Consider the following 21,225-nt stretch of genomic DNA (forward strand, 5'->3'; position numbering starts at 1 on the left):
AACATCTGTATTTAGAACGGTTTTTGACTAATTTTGCATGTAAAGAGTGCTTAATCTGTTCATATATATATATATATATACAGTGGGGCTCGAAAGTTTGGTCACCCCTTGCAGAATCTGTGAAAATATGAGTAATTTTCAAACAATAAGAGAGATCATACTAAATGCATGTTATATTTTATTTAGTACTGTCCTGAGTAAGATATTGTACATAAAAGATATTAACATTTAGTCCACAAGACAAAAAAATTGCTGAAATTATTAAAATAACCCCACTCAAAGGTTTGGTAACCCTTGGTTCTTAATACTGTGTGCTGTTACCTGATGATCCTCGACTGTCTTTCTGTTTTGTGATGGTTGTGCATGAGTCCCTTGTTTGTTCTGAACAGTTAAACTGAGCAGCGTTCTTCAGAACAATCTTTAAGGTCCTGCAGATTCTTCAGTTTTCCAGCATCTTTGCATATTTGAACCCTTTCCAGCAGTGACTTTATGATTTTGAGATACATCTTATCACACTGAGGACATGTGAGGGACTCAAACACAACTATTTAAAAAGATTCAAACATTCACTGATGCTCCAGAAGTAAACAAGATGCATTAAGAGCTGGGGGGTGAAAACTTTTGGAATTTGAAGATCAAGGTAAGTTGTACTTAATTTGTGTACCGGGAAACATACAAGTATCTTCTGTTGCTTACGAAGGGCAGAACTAAATGGAAAAAAAAAATATTTCAACTAAATAAGACAAATTTGGCCATCTTCATCGTGTTCAAAAGTTTTCTTTTCAAAAGCTCTTAATGCAGCTTAATGCACCATGCTGGAGGCATTATGACCTTTTGCCCAATAGACTATCCTGGGTGGAAATGCACTTCTTGCAACTAAATTACAATTAATCTCTTACACTTCGGCTGATTGCGCAGTGGTGAAACACTTCTTGCGGATTTGGACCCAATTCAGGAAATCATTTGGTTTTCAGGATCCTTCTATTCGTAGCCCTTTTGTCCGTAATCACTTTGTTTCACCTACAATGCAGGACGGATCATTTAACAGTTGGTCCGACAAGGGGATTAAATGTTTCAAGAATTTATTTACTGATGATTTATTTGCTTCTTTTTGATTCATTTCTGTCTTCCTAAGTCATTTTTCTTTGGAGCCTTGCAAATAAGGCATTATGTTTAGTCACTTGTATCAGACATTCCAGTAATGCCTTCCAAAAATCCTTTGGATAATTTCCTTTCATGTAACATATTAGCCCAGGGCACAGTATATTATTTATAATTTAATGACCAATCTGGTATCTTCCTCTCTAGAAAACACTAAGAGAGCTTGGAAAGATTACCTTGAAAGACCACTTTCAGAATCAGAATTCACCAATTGACCGTTATGACTGTTTTTGTGATCCAGGGTCACAGATATATCCAAAGTTAAACTAGCTTTAATGTTTCCTGGTACTAGTCCTATATGCAATAGATGTAAATGTGATGAGGACCTCTAAATTAGAGCATTTCTAGCAATCAATATTTCTAACCGTTTCAGCAGTTCTTAAGCACAGTTTAGAGAAATTATGTGAAGTGAAAGTGACATACAGCCAAGTATGGTGACCCATACTCAGAATTCATGCTCTGCATGTAACCCATCCAAGTGAACACACACACACACACACACCTGGAGCAGTGGGCAGCCATTTATGCTGCAGCATCCAGGGAGCAGTTGGGGGTTCAGTGCCTTGCTCAAGGGCACCTCAGTCGTGGTATTGCCAGCCCAAGACTCAAACTAACGACCCTAGAGTTAGGAGTCAAACTCTCAAACCACTAGGCCATGACTTCCCCAAAGATTATTTGGGGAAAAAATTATTTAGAGTAGCTCCAGGGGAATCATGGTTGTCAGCATCTATGAATATAGTCCTTGCTTTCTCTTCCTTATTAGCATGAAAAATCCCTTCCCACCCACCCATATTCAAGGGATCTGAGATATGATGTCTTTTCTCTGCCTTGAAAAAATTAGTTATTCATTAAGACGGTCAGAATTTTATTTTATTTTTTTAAGATGTGGCACCCTTTTATTGATATATGTTGATAAGTCTGTTTAAATAATGCCGTTATTTTATTTATTTTTATTTTTTCATATGGCTGGAGGGTGATGTGTGTATATATATATATATATATATATATATATATATATATATATATATATTATACATTCTAAATCACTTGCAATAAACCAACCCTGGCCACCAGATATCTAGAACCCTACTCTAGATATCTGGTGGCCAGGGTTGGTTTATTGTATGTGATTTAGAATGTATAATATCAATAGTTGAATTTGTATTTGACAGTTTTATTTCATTTTGATGAATAATAAATATTTATTTATTTATTTTGCAATTGGGATGAATTGATCCACATTCACATTTAATGTAGAACTACATCATGTTCACACAGCGCGCACAACGCCTTTGTACTTCTAATTTCTCCCAACATGGGAACAATAAATGGAAAAACATTGTAACACTAAAAAAAACATTGAAATAAAATATTAAACTAAAACCTCTAGTAGGTGGCAGCAAGTTACCATCGTAATGACTGAATGAGTCATTCATCAAATAAACTCCTTTAAATTAATGGTTAATTTGGAAACAAAGCAAGTGGCACTCTCCCTAATCGCACCCTAAACCATCGATAGTCCACACTTTCATGACGTAGTGCCGCTTTGACTGTCGTGTAGAAGTCTGCTGCGGAACTCGGCAGAAGTGTGCATCAAGAGTGCATTGTGGCCGCAATAGCTAAAATGATAACTGGGACACCCTACGGTCTCATGAACTTAACACACATGCACACACGGCAGCCATTGTAAGTCTGCAAGACTGCAAGTGCACATGAAGTGTGCCATTTGGAACAGGGTCAGTGAATGTCTTTTTTAATTGCCCACTGAATCATTACAAAAAATGGGTAAAAAAAGGTACAGTAGATACATTCAGGAACTAAACACTGCTGTGACATTGCTTGAGGTCCAGTAAGGAATCCTCTTCACCAGCTGAGGTCCGGACAAATACATAGAAAAACATGAATTGATGTTTTTTTTTTTTTTTTTTTTTGTCAGACCAGGGTATATGCAGGATATTTAAGATCATGTTTAACTTTTAATTAAATAACATAAATATATTTTACTGTTTTAATTGTTCAAATTTTTATAATGCATTATATATGCATTAACAGTTCACATTTTAAATTCTGCATGTTTGTAGCATAAAAACATTGGTTAATTTTCTCACACTCGGCTGAACAAAAACAGGAGACAGGCATACTGAAAATGCAAATTCATTCTCTGTCAGCAGGTGCTGCTTTAGGACCAGCAGAAATATTGTGGTTTCCCCAGAAAAATCCCAGAATTCAAGACCCCCTGAAATCATAATTAAGACTTTATTTTACTATTTAAGACTTATGGCCTAACATTTGATAAATCCAAAATTAAGACTTTTTAAGGACCCGTCAACTTTCCTAATTTTTGAGGATGCCATTGTTTTTTTCACTCACTGAAAATTTCATTTGTTTGTGCAATGCTTTCTGTTCACTGCTTTCTCTTCATTGCACGTCTGACCGTATCAACAGTAGTAGCAACCCATGGCATTAGTGGACCCAAACAGCTCTACTGAGCTGAACTTGATGTGCTTGATATAAAATGTGATTTTATTAGAAATCCACATTTTGCATTTATTTATGTCATAATGACAAAAGGCTTTGTGGTCTGGATTCGGACCGGAGTCTGCCATTTGGCAACCCCCTGATATACACAGTGGCTCCTGCCATGTTTCATGCCCTTCTGACATTTCATTATTGGCTCATACTTACATGAGCCCTCAGTACTGGTGCTCCGGCGCTGGGCTCACGGAGTGGCCTCATTCTGCATTTGCTTAGAGAGCATGACATTATTGGATGGGTCTCTTTATAAGCATCAGCGACGCAACGGGAGAGACCAGCCTGATCTCAAGGCAATTCATAAATATATGTATTTGTTATACCTCATTCATACAAATTCATAGGATTTGTGCTAAATTGTATGTATTTTACAAGCTGTACAATTGCTATGCATTTGTACGAATGACCTACACCTAACCCCGCCCCTAAACCTACCCGTCACTGGGGTCTGGACAAATCATACAAAATCGTACGAGTTAGGTCATATGAATTCGTATGAATTAGCCACCTGGTAAAATACATACAAATTGGTCTTGAGATAGCATTGTAGAGACCGTTTGAAAGGGAACACTCCGGTTACTGATGTTGGTTCCCTCAGATAAGGGAACGAGCGTTGCATAGGTTGAAATGCTATAAGGCTGCATGCGAATTGATGACTGCCACTTCAGTCAAAAGATTCTGACGAAAAGGCACACAGAGCCGACTTATATAGCGGTTGGCTCCTCCCCTTTTAATGATTTGCTCGTGAACAAATCAGGCTTCAGTATCAGAGTAAACAGGGGTTTCCCCATTATTCACATTAACCCTTTTTCGCACAAGTCAAAAGCCATTTTTGTAAATTAAGGCATTTTTATTAGAAATTCACCATTTCCATCACTCAATTCTGATGCAATACTTTAAAATGCACATAAAAGCAGGGTGTTGGAAACACAGCTACAGATGCAATGATCGTTTCCTTATATCAGGGAACCAAGGTTACATTAATAACCAGAGCCTTTTAGGTGAACTATTCCTTTAAGAGTAGTCTTGTGGACTTTGATATCCTGGCTAATCTGTGTAAATTTTGAGACTCAAGAGGAGACACATGGGAGATTACTAGGATCTTTTTTCTTTTTTCTCAGGAATCTAAAAAAAAAAAAAAACTGAGAAGCAGGGGAAAGAAACCAATTGCTCTCTGTTTTTGCGGGGATATTGAAGAGATTTTTCTTCCTTGTGGATTTTTTATAAACACACTCAGCTCTGTGGCACAGCTGAATGTCATTTAATGGAATGTGAAAAATGTTTTTCTGCTTGTTAGATGCACTAGTGCCTCATCTCCTTCCTTGTCCTCTCAACTATCTCTGTCAGCATGGATATTTGCAGTAATTATCTGCAATGAGCAAGAAGCCCAGTTGGGGGCTCTACAGACCTCTCCTGTGTGTTCACCTGTGAGGGTGTTGATATATTCTCTGTTTTTTATTTTATTTAATTTTTTTCTTCAGTATAGACAGATTGGTATTCCTTTAAAATAAACCATTTGCTTTCCAAATGTGAAAATGATGTTAGAAATCAGGTAAATCCCATATAACCATTTAACATTGGATTATACGTTTTTAATGGATTATGTTTCAAAGGACCAGCTCCCATATTTAGTTTTTCTCGAGCTTTATTGTAAATGTAAATACACATACAAATATCTGAGAAGACAGAACTTTCTGTGTTTACAAATGAATACATCTTTGTATGAGTTTTTCTTTCAGTGAAGCTTGTGCATTTTTCAGTTTGATATATAAAAGTTTAAAGGTCGACCTTTTTAGATTTTTTTGTTTAATTCAATAATTGTTTTAATGTATGTTTTAAACATTTAATTTGTGACACCTTTACTGATGCAAATTAAATTCTACAAAGTAAATGTGACATTAGCTCAATAAAAAAAATAGAAAAACTATTTATTTGAAATATACTTAACAAAACAACACCGACAATAATAGCATAATTGCATTTCTTCCCCAAATACTGTTCCTGATTTATTGATTAAGAACACATTCACCCTAATATAGTAGAAAAAAACCCTACTGCTACATACAACACAGTATACCACACTTAACACTGATGAAAAATGCAGCTTTTATTAAAACATGATCCTATAAATATTTAGCAAAACAAATACAAAATACTAAATATACAGAAAAGAAATTAGCACCATTTTACACTAGAATAATTACATATTAATGCTAAAATATTAAAGCTTTTATATTAGCTTTATATTAGCAATAGTTATCTAAGGTGCAGAAAGATGAGCAATTGCTTTAAATGCCTTTTTGGATACAGTCCATTTTGAAGGTCATCGCTATGCTTCATTCTCAGCAACTTAAAATGCCAACTTCTAAACTACTCAGGAAATAGCTCTAACAAACCTTCTTTAATGCACTTCAACGTCACCTGAATAAAATGGGAGAAGAATGTATCATAATCTTCATTTTTGTTGCATTATTTTATACTTTCAAGTTTTTATATTTTTTTATACTTGAAGACGATTCGTAATGATCTGGTGTGAGCTCTAAACTAAATGAACCCAACACCTTCTAATGATGCTCGATGCCATTGCCACTCGGAGGACTGAACATTTGGCATAGAGCAAAGCCAAATATCCTATGCAATATTGTATAACTGTACAGTTTTTGTGGCATCCCACCTGCATCTGTCCACCAAACCACCTTAAACACATCTTTGTGTATTCACCGACACACCTGCTGACTAAAGTGCTGGCGCCAGCGCACACAAATAACACTTTTATTGACAATAGAGCTCGCTCCTCAGGCCACTAACTGCAGTCTTCTTCAAAGAACTGTAATGTGTGTGTTTTAAGACAGGTTTCCACATGCTGGTTGTAATAAGGTTAAATTATGTTTTTAGGAATATTGAAGACATCATGTGCTCTGTGCAGTTAATTTACTGTATACGTAAAAGGTTGTGTAGCCTACTTGAATTTGTGTAAACGAGTTATTGGATAAATACTGTTATATTCTGCCAAAATACTGAATCTTGGAATATTCTGGGTGTGTATGAAATTAAAAGGGAGCACAGGTCTTTTATCACATTGCAGAAATAGTTTAGCTCAACTTTTGCACTACTGTAAAATAAAAAGATAAAAAAAGTTGGAAATCTGAACTGAAGCCCCATTCACACAGTATGCTAATTTTGGAAAACTGCCAATGTGCCTTCTGTTTGAACACAAACACATCCCAGGATTGATCCCAGGAATGATCCCGGGATGGGGACTTAACATTGCCAGAATCAGTCCCCATGTTGTGCTCCAATTTGACAAAAACATGGAAATAATTTGGGGGTTTTAGATAGAGACAACGGAAGTACAAGAGTGTTATCATTCTTGCTGTTGTAAGTCAGGACTTTTGGAATAAGTGAAATCATTTGAGGAAGTGATATGGACATGTAATGTGGTCAAGCACTTCCTGGAACTACATTTACTGTGCGGTTCCCAGAAAATCATTTCACACCATTTATTCACCCTCATGTCTTTCCAGCTGTTATACTTTCACTGAGTAAATAATTTTTATGATTTTAAAAGCAGCACTTGTAAGGTCTGAGGTGAAATTAAATGAATTTGTTTTCCGCTCGTTACCCACTTTTCAAAATAATGTATTGATTTTAAATCGTAACATTAAAATGACTACATTTTGATTAGTCGACTAGTATTTCCACAGTGGAGTAGCAGCAGCAGTTCAATGAATCATGTACTCTACCAAATGTGTGAAGTGTCATAACTGAAAAAATGGAAACTCTCTGCCTCTGTCCCGTTAATGCCCTTTTGTGCTCATAAAAACCTGTTTCTCACATTGCAGAAATGTCAAACAACAGTAACACACTGGCTTCACTTAATAGTTTGTACTGAGTGTGTATGTTGTGTTCTTAAATAACTCATTACCATGATCATACGTTTGCTTCTGTGATCTCTCTTCACATTAACAATCTCCTTTTCCATATTCCCCTATTGCTTTCTACTCTCCAGCTCCTGCAGCATCAGGCCTGGGAGCACTGTGGGATATTTCTGGCTATGAAGGTCCTAATGTCTGGAGCTCTGGGGCATTGGAGAGATGCTGAAGGTCCAGTTCAGTGCACTCAACCGGAGCATGAAGACCCCAGGCTGTCTGCTGCTCTACGGCACAGCAGGGCCTCACTGTATACTCTCCTCCTGTGAGAACGACATGCTGTCGTGAAAGGGCTGAGTCTGAAGAACTTTCTGGTGTTTCTGTTGCCTGCATGATGACTCCTGTTGCAGGATTAGTGCAGGCCAAGCTTCGCACCAGAGGAAGAACCTCACACCCATTCAGGCCAAGATCAGACGTTGTGATGGTGGTGATGTCATCAAGCGTGCAGGGATCCTTCAATAGCAGGTAAGTATCTTATAGGACACAGACCAAATAAGATCATTGCACAATCATTGCATCTCTTTCTTACTCTTTTTTTAAATACATCACTGATATACTGTAATTATAAGCAAAGATTATTTTGGTGCTGTTTCTTAATAAATATTATGTGTGGGCTGGACCAATAAGAAATAATCTTAAATCTAGATTAAATTAAGGTTTATCCAATAATTCTGTTCAAACCATCTTTAAAAACCTTGTTTAAAAATAAACAACTTTACATTTAAAGCACCTTTTGACCCTGGATTTAATTTATATTTAAAATAGATAAATTAAATCCTGTTACTCCAAAAGTTTAAACATAAATTTAAATCTCAATTAGACATAAAATTAAATCTCAACTTTTAACTTACAGGGCCCTATTTCAACGATCTAAAGGCAAAGTGTAAAGTATATGGCGCAGGTACACTCAGGGTGTGTCCAAATACACTTTTGCTATTTTAACGACGGAAAAACGGTCCGTGGACAACCCATTTTGGGAATGGGCTGTCCCTATTCTTTTAATAAGCAATGGGCGTAACGTTCAATAAACCAATCAGAGTGTCATCTCCCACTCCCTTTAAGAGCGAGATGTGCTTGGGCCATGGTGGATTGCTATTTACATGACGGAATTTGTTGGCGGAAAAGCTGAATGCTTCTCAAACGAAGAAACCAATCTGTTTGTGCACGAAGTTAAAGTGTGCGAGCAGAACATCTACGGGACAAGCAGATTAAAAATCTAAAAAATATTGCACCACTGACTTTAGACTTTAGACCAGGATTGAGTTGGTCTATGGCACAGTCTATTTTCAGCTCCTTAAAATAACAATGTTCCAGCAATGCGCCTGAACACACATCTTTTTTTAGACCTGCACGCACATGGGTGCACAAATGGGTGCATGTGCCTTTGTTAATTAAACGATGTGGCGCTGGACGGGAAAATGCGAACAGCGCCGGACTGAAACTAGCAAACACACTTGCCTTGCGTCGCATTGCACCGGGTGTGTGATAGGGCCCACAGTTTTTGAATGTTCATTATTAGATGATTAAATGACAGTGCACATACAATTACATTATGTGGCAGATTAAACAAAGACAGAAACAGTGGGTGTTTCATCAGGTCTCAGAGAGGTGTTTATTGCTAGTATAAATGAAGATTGAACGCGGCAGTTCTCAGATTCAGACAAAGATTAGATAGGAGGAAAATTTGTAACATTAAACAGCGGCAGTGATGATGAGGTGAGCGCCAGTCATTGCTGCTGATAAACCCTGATCAGCAAATCCTTCATTAGCTCTAAACTTTGCTAAATTGAATCCTTGTCATGCAATCCACCCTATGTCTCACTCTCTTCTAAAAAATATCTCAACATACATAAAACATAACATTACATCAGTCTTAAATTGAGCTCATGTGTCCCATTGGTAGATTATTTAATTTAATGAACACACAGCCATAGGTCAGAATTGTTGTTAATTATAATATATTAAAGGTTATTTGTACCAACAAGGATGTATAGATGTAAACCTTCTTATTTTTAAACAAGGTTTAAAGATTGGTGAAACAGAATTATTGGATAAACTTTGATTTAATATAGATTTAAGATTAATCCTTATTGGTGCAACCCAACCTAAATTTCAGTTTGGTTTTCACCAAAACTGTCATATACCTCCAGAACACTTGGAATATACAGCATTTGTTGTATGGGACTATTCTGTGATACTTTTTCATCTTTTTTAACAACTCGTATCTGTCTTTCAATCACAAGAGTTATACTGCTGTTGGATAAAGATGTTGAGTAAGACTGTCAGTCTCAGGCATTGTTCTGTCAGTTGACGTAGAGAAACTGTAAGAAACACCATATACTTTGCGTAGCCTTCTGAAAGCGCAAGCAGCAGATTCAGTTCTTTTCACTGCTTTATTGCACTTAATAACTATAAAGCTATATAGTTAAACTCTATAGTTTCTTTATAATGGGATAACACAGATAATCAGTGTCAGCAACAGGCTCCTATTAGAAACACCATACTGTCATGCTAAGACATTGGTTTTAAAGGGGTCATAGGATGCCCGTTTTCCACAAGTTGATGAAAAGTCTGTCTGAAAACATAGTTTGGTTAAAATTTCTCAATGGTAGTTTAAAAAACATGTTTTACCATGTCAAAAACAGCTCTTTTCAGAGCAAGCTGTTTTGTAGCATTTTCCTTTAAATGTCAATGAGCTCTGCTGACTCCGCCCCTCTCTTTGAGCTGCTCTCAAGAGAGACTTTTTACTTTAGCTACATTCATGATGAAACTTGCTAACTAGCACATTATAAGGATTTACAAAGATAAGGCGATTTGCAAAGATTCATTAGAAAAACCTTACACTCACTTCTTCTGTAGGTGAAGCTATATATATATATATTTATGTGGATCAGGGGTGTATTCTCTTCAAAAACAAATATAACATTAATCCAATGTCTTCAGCGGCTCAGATGTTGGGAGTAAATGGCAACTGTTGTGTTCATTATTACATCCAACAACAACAACAACAAAAAACTCAATCACTTAGGAGACTACATCTGCTCTGGTGGTGAAACAATAGCGGACTGATGACAGCTCATTCCGGTAAAACGAAATTCCAGTCCTTGCTAAAACGCTAATGTCAATCAAACTATCGTGGGAGGGGCCTGTCACACAGACAGGCATCTTGAGATCAGCTCGATTTAAGAGAGGGGTAAAGATTTGAGCAGAATAAATAAAAAAAAAAAAAACACTGGATGGATTTTTATCATATAGGGTGGTTGTATACACACACTGCCAACACACATTTCTGTTCAAACAACTTGTAAAAGTGCATGTAGCATCATATGACCCCTTTAAATAGACTTTGAATCTATTTTTGAAGGTGACAATATGCTTTGTGGTGTACAGGCGACATTGCTTATTTTTACATCACATCCTATTGTGTCTGTAATCAAGTTGTAATTCACAGCCTGTCATACAAACTTACTTGATGTGTCTGCTTCTGCATTCTGCATCACTGTGTGTAAGGTTGTTAAGGGAACCAAAGCTGTGTCACTGTCTTGGTGACTGTTACTGACAGATGATAAACAACCTGAGAGTAAAGGTTGAATGAAATGTGAGTTAACATTTATGTTTTAAGACACACCTAGTGGTTAATGGATTACTTTTGTAAGTATATGGAGTGCATTTACATGTCTTCCTAAGTGAAGCCCGTGTCTGGTAGGTGATACACACAATAGCAAATAGGATGGTTGTTAATTCAGCTGTTGCTGCACAAGCGGTAACTTTGGATGGGAGGTGCTGAGGTCTGGACTTTTGTCGCACCAGTCACTTCTCCTCCTGAAAACAGAAGAATCAGTTAGACCACATACTAGCAAGATCAACTTTTATTCAGAAATGCAGTCCTTATTTAAGATTTCTTTCTTTTGGTAAACAGGCAATTCAGAATTTTTTTATTTTTTTCGTGGGGTAATTCAGTTTTTTATGTTTCAGGTCTCTTTACTTTGTTTAAAAAAAAAAACTAAAAAAAAAAACTAAAAAAAAAAAACGTTAACCTGGCTGATTTATATGATTTGCTCGGCTTGATTTGTGCAACAGACACTGAAAAAAATTAAATGGTCAAAATAACTATGTATTTAAAGATTCAGATATCAAGTTCAAATCACTGACTCAGTGATCCAGTAGCTCACTGGAGTAAGATTATTCATCATAACTACATTTCATTAAACAAATTGTATGGCTGCCTAAGAACACATGAAGTACACATCAACAACTAAATGGTCATGAATCTATAGCTCTGTAAATATCAATGATTCTCACTTTTAAAAGCACAACAACTGCTGCTGCCTTCTTCTGTTGCTTCCCTTGCTTTTTAAACATCCCTCTTCCTGTTGCTGGCAGTGTATCTGATCAGCAGAATGCTAAAAACCTCAATCCATGATGGAGTGGGTTTAGGGAGGATCGACCCTCAGTCCATGCTGAGCACTTTCAAAGAGCATTGACTGATCCATGCTGGATAAATACCTTCCCTCTTACTTCACCAGTAATCATGTTGAGAGAATAAAGAGAACAGAGATAAAACAGTGAGAAAAGAAGGAGTAAAAACTGAAGCACAGTTAAGAGCATTAAAGCATGGAGGGAATGAGTGCATGCCGGGGTGAAGAGAGTACCACAACTCTGAGAGGATGAAAACATGAAGGAAGTGTGCCTTTATGTATGAAATAAAACGGTGAATGTGTATGCACATATTTACAATATATTGACATGGGTTTGTGTTTCAAGGTTGTGTAAATCTTTATTACAGTGACAATTCACACACAAAAAAATAAAAAAATAAATAAAACAATAATTCTCATCATTCTCAAGTCATCATTTACTCATGACGTTCCAAGCATGTTTGACTTTCTTTCTTCTGTAGATCAAAAAGGAGGCAACTGGGTATCCGAATTCAGTTATTCAGTGACTCTGTAGCACCAATGCACAAATGTATATGCTGATCATTTTAAATTATTCTGAATGAGTTTGGTGAAAAATAGCCCAATATATAAGCAACTGTACTTTGCTTGTGCCATGGGTGATTTCGAAACCTTTGTGAATATTTTGTTCTGAATCAGTGATTTGCAGCTTTAATGAACATGCATGTATAATCAAAAAGGGAGCGTGTTATCTGTTTCTAAGTTAATTAGCCAAATCCTGCCTAAAAACATCTTTTTTATAAAAGAACCCAAATTATACAGGCACTAAATATTTAAGGGTATTTAATGATTATTACATTACTTTTAATTGATTATACTTTCATAGACACTTTTGTAATTAGTTTGAAAAAGGTGCCTTTCTGTACATTTGGGCAAACTTTGCATTAACACTGTTCTGACCAGAAGATGTCACCAGCGTGTGGTTTTTTCATGTGTGTTGTCATAATTTTTGCTTTCAAAGGCACTGTCCCAAATGGCACCCAAAACCCTTGCAGTTGTGTTGCAGTTCATCAGTCCAAAAGAAGTTAAATAAAAAGCACTCCTTCATAATAAAAAGTTTCTCACATCTTTGCGGTAGCAAATCAATGCGTTTTTGTAAGAAAAATAACCATCTTCAAGCCCAGACTAAGGTGAGCTCCGCAGCAGACTTCTACCCGATAGTCAAAGCAACATTACATCACGAAAGTTAGGATTATCGTGAGGATTATCATGAGGATGTCCTAATGCAATTTAGGACAGGGCCAGTGAATTATTTTGCAAAACAACTAGTTCAATTGACTGAGAGTTACTCCCATCACTATGACTTTAATTACCACATATTCTAGACCGCCAGGTGGTAGAAATGCACCTTTTATGATGGTTTGCCAACTGCAATTAAAAATAAAATAAAAAAATTAATAGGTGAAAAGAAGAAGAAAAGTTACATTCCTGCCATGTTCTAGTTGTGAAAAATGTGGGTCACCAAACAGGTCCGTGTACCTTCTGTTCATTAAATTTTCTACTTTAAATGACTCACCCTCAACTCATCCTAGGTGTATATGACTTTATTCTTTCAGTTGAATCCAGTCAGAATAATAATAAAATTGTCTTTGATCTTTCAAGCTGTTTAAATGTCACTCAATGGTTGTGTTGCAGTGCATCAGTCCAAAAGAAGTTAAATAAAAAGCGCTCCTTCATAATAAAAAGTGTCTCACATCTTTCCAGGTAGTGAATCGATTCGTTTTTTTAAGAAAAATAACAATATTTAAAATTTAAAAATTATACATAAGAGATGTACAGCTTCAATTGCTTTTTGTAATAGTAAATGAAAACATGTTACCTGTGAGGGTTTTCTTAAATATGCCTAGATTAAAATGAGTAGTCTAAAATCAGCAATGGTGTGTATCATATTTTATTCCATTTAATTTTATATCACAGTAAAAGTCAAATGCCGTTTTACTGGTTATGAATAAAGTAACATCTTTTTTTTGTCAATAACACACAGCAGCCGTGAAAATACAGACACTCTAAACAAATATGTTGTTTTCTGTTTCTTAAACAAAATGAAAGTTTCTAATTTGTCTTTATTTTTTTTTTAAGTAGAAAAACAAGTGACCAGAATAAAGTACACAGACCAAACAGCTGATGGTAGCCATTGGCTTCCAAAGTATATTAGTCCATACTATGGTCCCTGGCTCCCATCAACTGTGTAGTTACATCCTTCAAAACATCTTTTTTGGGTTCAGCAGAAGAAAGAAATTCATACAGGTTTGGAATCACATGAAGGTGAGTAAATGATGACAGAATTTTTGGGTGAACCATCCCTTTAACATGGTTGCTGGAAAAAATGGGCTGCTACAGATGGATGAAGCATAACAGAACTGAACAGAACACAGTGCTCAGACTTGTCCACAGTCATGTTGGTGAAGGTTGTATTTTTCAGTATGGTACTCACAGTTACACTGTATGTTTTTGAAGGGGACTGGGTCACATGGAAGGCATTCTAAATCTTCTAGTCCATCCAGTCGCATTTTACTGTAGAAACTGCAATAAAAATAAATTAAAAAAGGGGGATTTGGTTTGAAAACCAGGATACAGGTGTGTGTGAGACTATGAAGTTTTCGGTGCAATGTTGTATGCAATCATTAGTGTTTGGGTTGATCACAATTATCAGCTGAACAAATCAGGTTGCATAAAGGTTGTTTTGTTTTGTGTGTGTGTGTGTGTGTGTGTGTGTGTGTGTGTGAGTGTGAGTGAGTGAGTGAGTGAGTGAGTGAGTGAGTAAGAAAGTCTTACCCAGGGAGGCAGTTTCCACACACTGTGTTGTCTGTGTGTGTGCAGCGCTTGATTTGGTGTCTATTGAGTCTCCGGCAGTTCTGTCACAGTGCACAAGGGTGAGAGCTCCAGTCTTCCTTAAACCACCGAACGTCACATACGCCACACACAGCTGACACGCCTGCACCATAACCACAGTCCTAACAGCCCACACACACACAATCATATTCAGTAACATGATAAGCACACTGGATGTGTTCAAGTTTTCTGAGAACGCAGCTTATGTAACCTAGCCCTGTTTGTAAGTCATTTAAGGTCATGTGTAAGCCTCTGGTGGCAGGAATGGGATACTACAGCATGTTTACACAGTCCACAAATTGGGGCTCTCCTTTGGACATTTTTAACATGTTATGTCATCATATAGATTTATCATGTACATAAAACAGACCTAAGAGAGACATTCACATTTTTTAACAAAATAAAAATAAAAAATGTAAAATTACATAAAAAAATAGTTATAAACCGAAGACAATTGCAATTTTACATTATCAAAATTGCTAATTATTTGAAAAAAAGTCACATTATCAATATATATATATATATATATATATATATATATATATATATATATATATATATATGGGTTTATATAAATAAAAATAAATATATTATAATATATTACAAAATAATTATTTTTAAAATGAAATAGAATGAAGAACTAGTTTTATCCTTTGCTTGTATGTCAAGGAATACTAACCCATAAGTCCAGCAGTTACTACAAAATTAAACATCTGCATAATCAAATGTTTTAAAAAATAACAACATGTTATCTGACAAAGTCAATCAACAGATGTTGATGACTTTGACTGCAGGGGTTCATCTTCATGCGTTTAAAAATAAGTGCCAGTTAATTATAGGTGTTGTCTTCTTCACACAGCCTCTGGGCTTCTCAAATGTTGATTAATAAAGTGAATGACTTTTCAAATGTTTGCTTTAAGGTAATACTGAAAATTTTGGATACACAGCAGGGCATTTTTCTTGCTCACTTGCACTCAGTCTCACTCTCTTTCTCTCACCTCTTTGAGCTCTTGGCCAGGTGGACATTGAGGGCATTTGTGGCATTGAACGGTGTGGTAATACTCGTCCATCGAGCAATCCATCGCATATCTAAGAGAATCAGAAACATAGAGTTAAAACATAAAGCATGCGAACATGGGCTTACAATACACACGAATCCTCAATTCAAAACTATGAGGCCTGTATGTAAAATAATACATGCTGCTAAAGTTATGTTAACTGTTAATTGACAAATTAACAAATTAAAGGGAAAAGGTGTAAATTAGCTTAAAATTATGTGTAATATTACTGTAAAATACTGTAAAATGTATGATTTTTGTAAATAAAAACTATTAGTTACCATATAATTTATGGTAAAATTAAAATAAATGATAATAATAATAAAAGGTAAAGGGACATTCACATAAGGCCCTTAATGATACTTCACATATTATTATATTTAATTACATTATTATAAAATTACATTATTACATTACATAAATTATAAAAATTACAATTCTTGTTTTTGTTATCAGTAATGTATATTAGGTGTTGTGTTAAGATTGTATTACATTTTCTGTTATTCAGGTAATGTTTATTGCATTATTTTAGTCTTGTGTGTGACCCTGTGCACTGTCTATACATAAGTATTGGCAATATTTCACTTACGATGACTCATTATTGTATCATATTGTACCACCTATATTATGGTGGCTATTAGTACTTTTTAAGGTAAAAAGCAGATTTTGATAACACTGTAGTTCTTATTGTCTTAAAACATTTAAATTATTATTTTTTTTACATTGAGGATGAAGTAATCACTGAATAAAAATGAAGTTAAAAATCAAAGCACAGGGTTAAATTTGATCTAGCCTAGATGAAATATTATATCTATTAATCCATATTTTTGTTATCATTTTTAAACGTACATATTAAATGCAACTGTTTAGCTAGAACTAAATATTTTACTAAACCTGTTGATGCCTCAAAGGTTTGAATTAGGCTACACGAGTGGTACGTTTAATCTTTCTAATGTTAAAGTTCACTAAACATTTTATATATTAGACAATCATTTAAGAGTGATAATAAGTGGAAGTCATCTAAGAGTTTTAGATCAGCATCTGTTAAAAAAAGCATTTGCAGTCCATTTTATCGTGTATAGTGAAGGAGGTATCAGAGAAGGAAACAGAAAAGACAAAAGAGGGAAATAGTTTCATGTAATATAGGTTATAGTCAGCTATTTAGGTTCGTTTCAATAATAAAGATTAATGTCCATCCATTCTCGTCCATTCTCGATCTGAGAACACAGAGAAACAGAGAGAGCGAGAGCACACATTGAGGTGCCATCTAATACGAAAATACCTACGTTAAATGATCTGTTGGGAATAATCTAACATAAAATCCAAGAAAGGTGGTCAAATTGAAATAAGTAGGGCGCACTGCTACGATTGAAAAGTACAGCAGAGAGCAGTGCACCGGCTACATCATGAATCTCCTTTAAAGTCGCATATTAGGGACAATTTCGTCCACACTTACATTGCGCCAGGGACAATCTCAGCAGTCACTTAATTCTCTGTCCTATTAAAGTAACAGTCTCCTGTGGCTTTGGTTAAATTCGGTTCAGTTTTTCTTGTGGTTGAAGTTGACTGGCACACTTGGCCAGTCGAGTGTATTTACTCGCGGGGACACGCACGTCACGCAGGCATGTCCCGACATGTTCGCACCGTGACAGAGATCCGCAGCAGCCGAAGAAGCCGAGATGCTCGAGCTCCCACCGCCACGGTCAAAGTCCATTTCATTGAGAAATACTCTTGAATGGAAATTTTTCATTTTGTTTGGATAGCTTGTTTATTTATACTACTGTGGCGTAGTAGCTAGCTACTGTTCGCCAACCACAAGCAGCCGTAATATAAATATATAACGTGCATAGGCTATATATAAAACCGTATAATTTATATATACAAATAAATAAAATAAGTCCCCCCCCCCCCAAATAGCTAGGCTATGTTCAAAGAGCATTTCATCTTTTTAATTATAAATTCAACTGTTAACTCGCTGCAGCAACCTCTTAAGGACACAAGGGGGCAATAATAAATTGACCTACGAAGTTGACTCGACCCTTACATAACTTAATAAGACATATAGCACAATTCATTTAATACTCAGTTCTTTTTCATATTTAATTGTAGATCATAACATTATATCACATTACAGTACATTGTATTATATTGCATTCCATTATTAGATTGCATCACACTAAGCTGAGCGCTGCAGCTGCAGCTCAGTGATCTTGGCACGAAGCCTACCACATCAGGCCATGTTTGCTATGCCTTATTTGACCCGACTGAGAATACAAGGTATCAAATTTATTTACAATTATCAAACACACAAGCTATTATGAAATTGTTAAGTGCAACTATTAAGTGAAACATTTTTGTTTAAGTGATTGTGGCTTGTTGATGAAAAGATCTGAAACTTTAGTGTGTGTGTGAGTGAGTGAGGGAGTAGGAGGGCACTGTAGCCTTGCATAGCAGTCATAGTAGTTTTGGCAAAGGAAGAAAAAACTGATAAAAACAGAAAGTGGGAGAGAGTGCACGGAGGAGTATTTTTATATTTTGTCAGGGTTATTGTGTCTGAACTGGACCAGGTCTGAACTTTTGTACGGGTTGTTTTGTCCCTTAACCGATCTTAAGCAATTCAAATTACAGATTGGCAGGATGTTATATTAACAGAACAGTTTCACAGATAGTTGGTCATTGTTGTCCTGCTGTTGTGGACGTCCATGTGTTCACCTCATCCCTGAATCTTATCTCAGCCCATTCCTGTCCTCTTCCACTTCACACACATCCTTATCAGAAGCGTAGACTTGCTTTGACCTCTAAAAAGACGCACGTGTATGTGTTTTGACGTCAAACTTCATATTTAAGTCTAAGACAGATGTTGTTCTACGAAGGTGCCCCAGACAAAGTCTGTAATGACGAACTTCAGACCAAGGCAATAAATACAGTATGACTGATTAACGCAAAAAAGAAAGTTATTTTGTAGATATCTCAATATAACTCAAATGCTTGAATTTTAGGATCATGCCTAAATGTGTCTGTCTGAGTGTGTTAGTTGGAGTTTGAAGGCCGTAGAGCAGAGCCAGACTAGAATAGTTCAGATAAGAACACTTCAACCACCTGGAGAGAGAGAGAGACCTAAAGACTTAGTTCTGCACATTAACTATTAGCACAGTTACAAGGGCATATTAAAATATAAGTGGTTTGAAGAGAAAAGCTAATTCATCTTTGATGACAGTAGTTGATATGGCCTCAGGGACATATCTGTGCACCTGCTGTTGACAGAGGAAAAACTATGAAAAGTGGCATATGAACCCCTGAAAACATCAGCACTACTCCCAGAACTAGAGTCTGCCTCGAGGGATTTGCCTTAGAACCGGCAGTGAAGACATAATGAGCAAAACAATGTAAAACAAAGGAGGACATTAAAGAAAGCATGCTTTCTTTAACTCAAATTACTTCCAAACTTGATTTACTTTCTGGAACACAAAAGCTGTATGAATGTGTAAAGAAAATGAAAATGTGTCTTTGTATGTTTTTTTTGTCCATACTTGACATTCATACTAGACTTTTGTCCATAGACTTCCATAAAATATCTTCTTTAATGTTCCACATGCAGAAGAAAGAAAATCTTGTTGTTTTTGAACAACATGAGGGTGAGCAAATGATGTTAGAATTGAGTGTTAATTTCTGTCACCAAATTCCTAGAATGTGTTATCTTGTTTCACATAATGATAGTGATTAGTTGCTGATCATTAGACACAATTTTCAGCACACATTGAGAAGGATAAGTATCACTTAGATTTCATGAATGTGTGGGCCATTTCTACTCTATAGCAACTCACTTGAGACTTTTAGTTTACATGATTTCTGTGAACATCAAAACCACTTATTTTTAACAAAAAAAGCTAATGCATTCATATAAAGCCTTGGAGTCTGTCATATAAATTCTAAATAAAACTGCAAATGGTCATACAATACCTCAGTTTTGTGTAGTTTCTGTCACAGCTTATGAAATAGGTATAATTATGCTTAGAGATAGTACAAACATGTTACATCATTTGTTTCAAAACCAGGTTATTTGAGAAATACATAAACATGACTAATTATGTAAAAACAGCATCCTGCACATCTTCTGTTGTCCTTTAACCAGCATACCGGGCCAGTTGACATTTGAAGAGCCTATAGGCAAAATTCATGTTGGAGCCCCTCACTCCAAATTAAAAGCACTTGAAACAACTATGATTCCTAACCTTTTATTCATACAAAATTTCATTTTAAATTTGGTATATTTTTACTGTTTTATTTTTACCGGTCAAAAGTTTGGACACATAACTGTTTTTAACGTTTTTGAAAGAAGCCTTTTATACTCAATGTTACAATTTAAAATAATGGTTTTCTATTTTACTGTACTTTAAAATATAATCTATTTCCGTGATGCAAAGCTGATTATTCAGCATCATTACTCCAGTCTGCAGTGTTACATGATCCTTCAGAAATCATTTGAATATGCTGGTTTATTACCAGTTTTAGAAACAGTTCTGTTAATTAATATTTATTTTACAACCATTGATCCTTTTTCAGGATTTTTTCAGGTTAGTTTATTTTTACAATATAAGTTTTTATCAATTTACACATCCTTGGTGAATATATACTGTTTTCTATACTGTTTTACTATACACTGTTTTTCTGCATTTTTGATCAAATAATTTAGTCAAATAAATGCAGGTTTGATGAGCACAAGAGACGTCTTTCAACATTAAAAACAGTAATGTGTCCAAACTTTTGACCAGTTCTGTTGTGTATGTGCATATATATATATATATATATATATATATATATATATATATATATATATATATATATATATATATATATATATTTATATATATTGACTCATCAAAATGAAACAATTACATTTTAATAGGATGAGACCAAGAGAAAGGAAAAAAACACTGATGAGTGTGAAGCGTTGACAATAAAAAGTTAACTACAGCTGTGACGTGACCCGATTGTGGAAATTTAGCATTCACTCTGGAGATTTAATGGTTCAAAACAGCTCATGCTAGTCAAAAGATGAACAAAAAAGTAGTAAAAAAAAAAAAAGAATATGCTTGCAGGTGCATCACTGCTTTGTGAAGAAATAGTTTAACCCTTACTCAGAGGAGTTGCTATACTCCAACTAAGCAACAACAGATGGCACAACATGAAAGTGTAGGTGGAGCTTATGCCATTAATGTCCACTGACCATAGAGCAGCTGGTATATAAACAGTCAC

The 21,225-nt window shown here is 35.6% G+C and overlaps 1 pseudogene; it reads right to left on the reverse strand.

Moving 5' to 3' along the window:
* Positions 1 to 5,320: 5,320 nt before the first annotated feature.
* Positions 5,321 to 17,610, reverse strand: LOC113076208 (tumor necrosis factor receptor superfamily member 27-like; annotated as a pseudogene).
* Between the last annotated feature and the right edge of the window lie 3,615 nt (positions 17,611 to 21,225).

The sequence above is a fragment of the Carassius auratus genome, chromosome 5 (genome assembly GCF_003368295.1).
Source record: "Carassius auratus strain Wakin chromosome 5, ASM336829v1, whole genome shotgun sequence".
NCBI classification, from domain to species: Eukaryota; Metazoa; Chordata; class Actinopteri; order Cypriniformes; family Cyprinidae; genus Carassius; species Carassius auratus.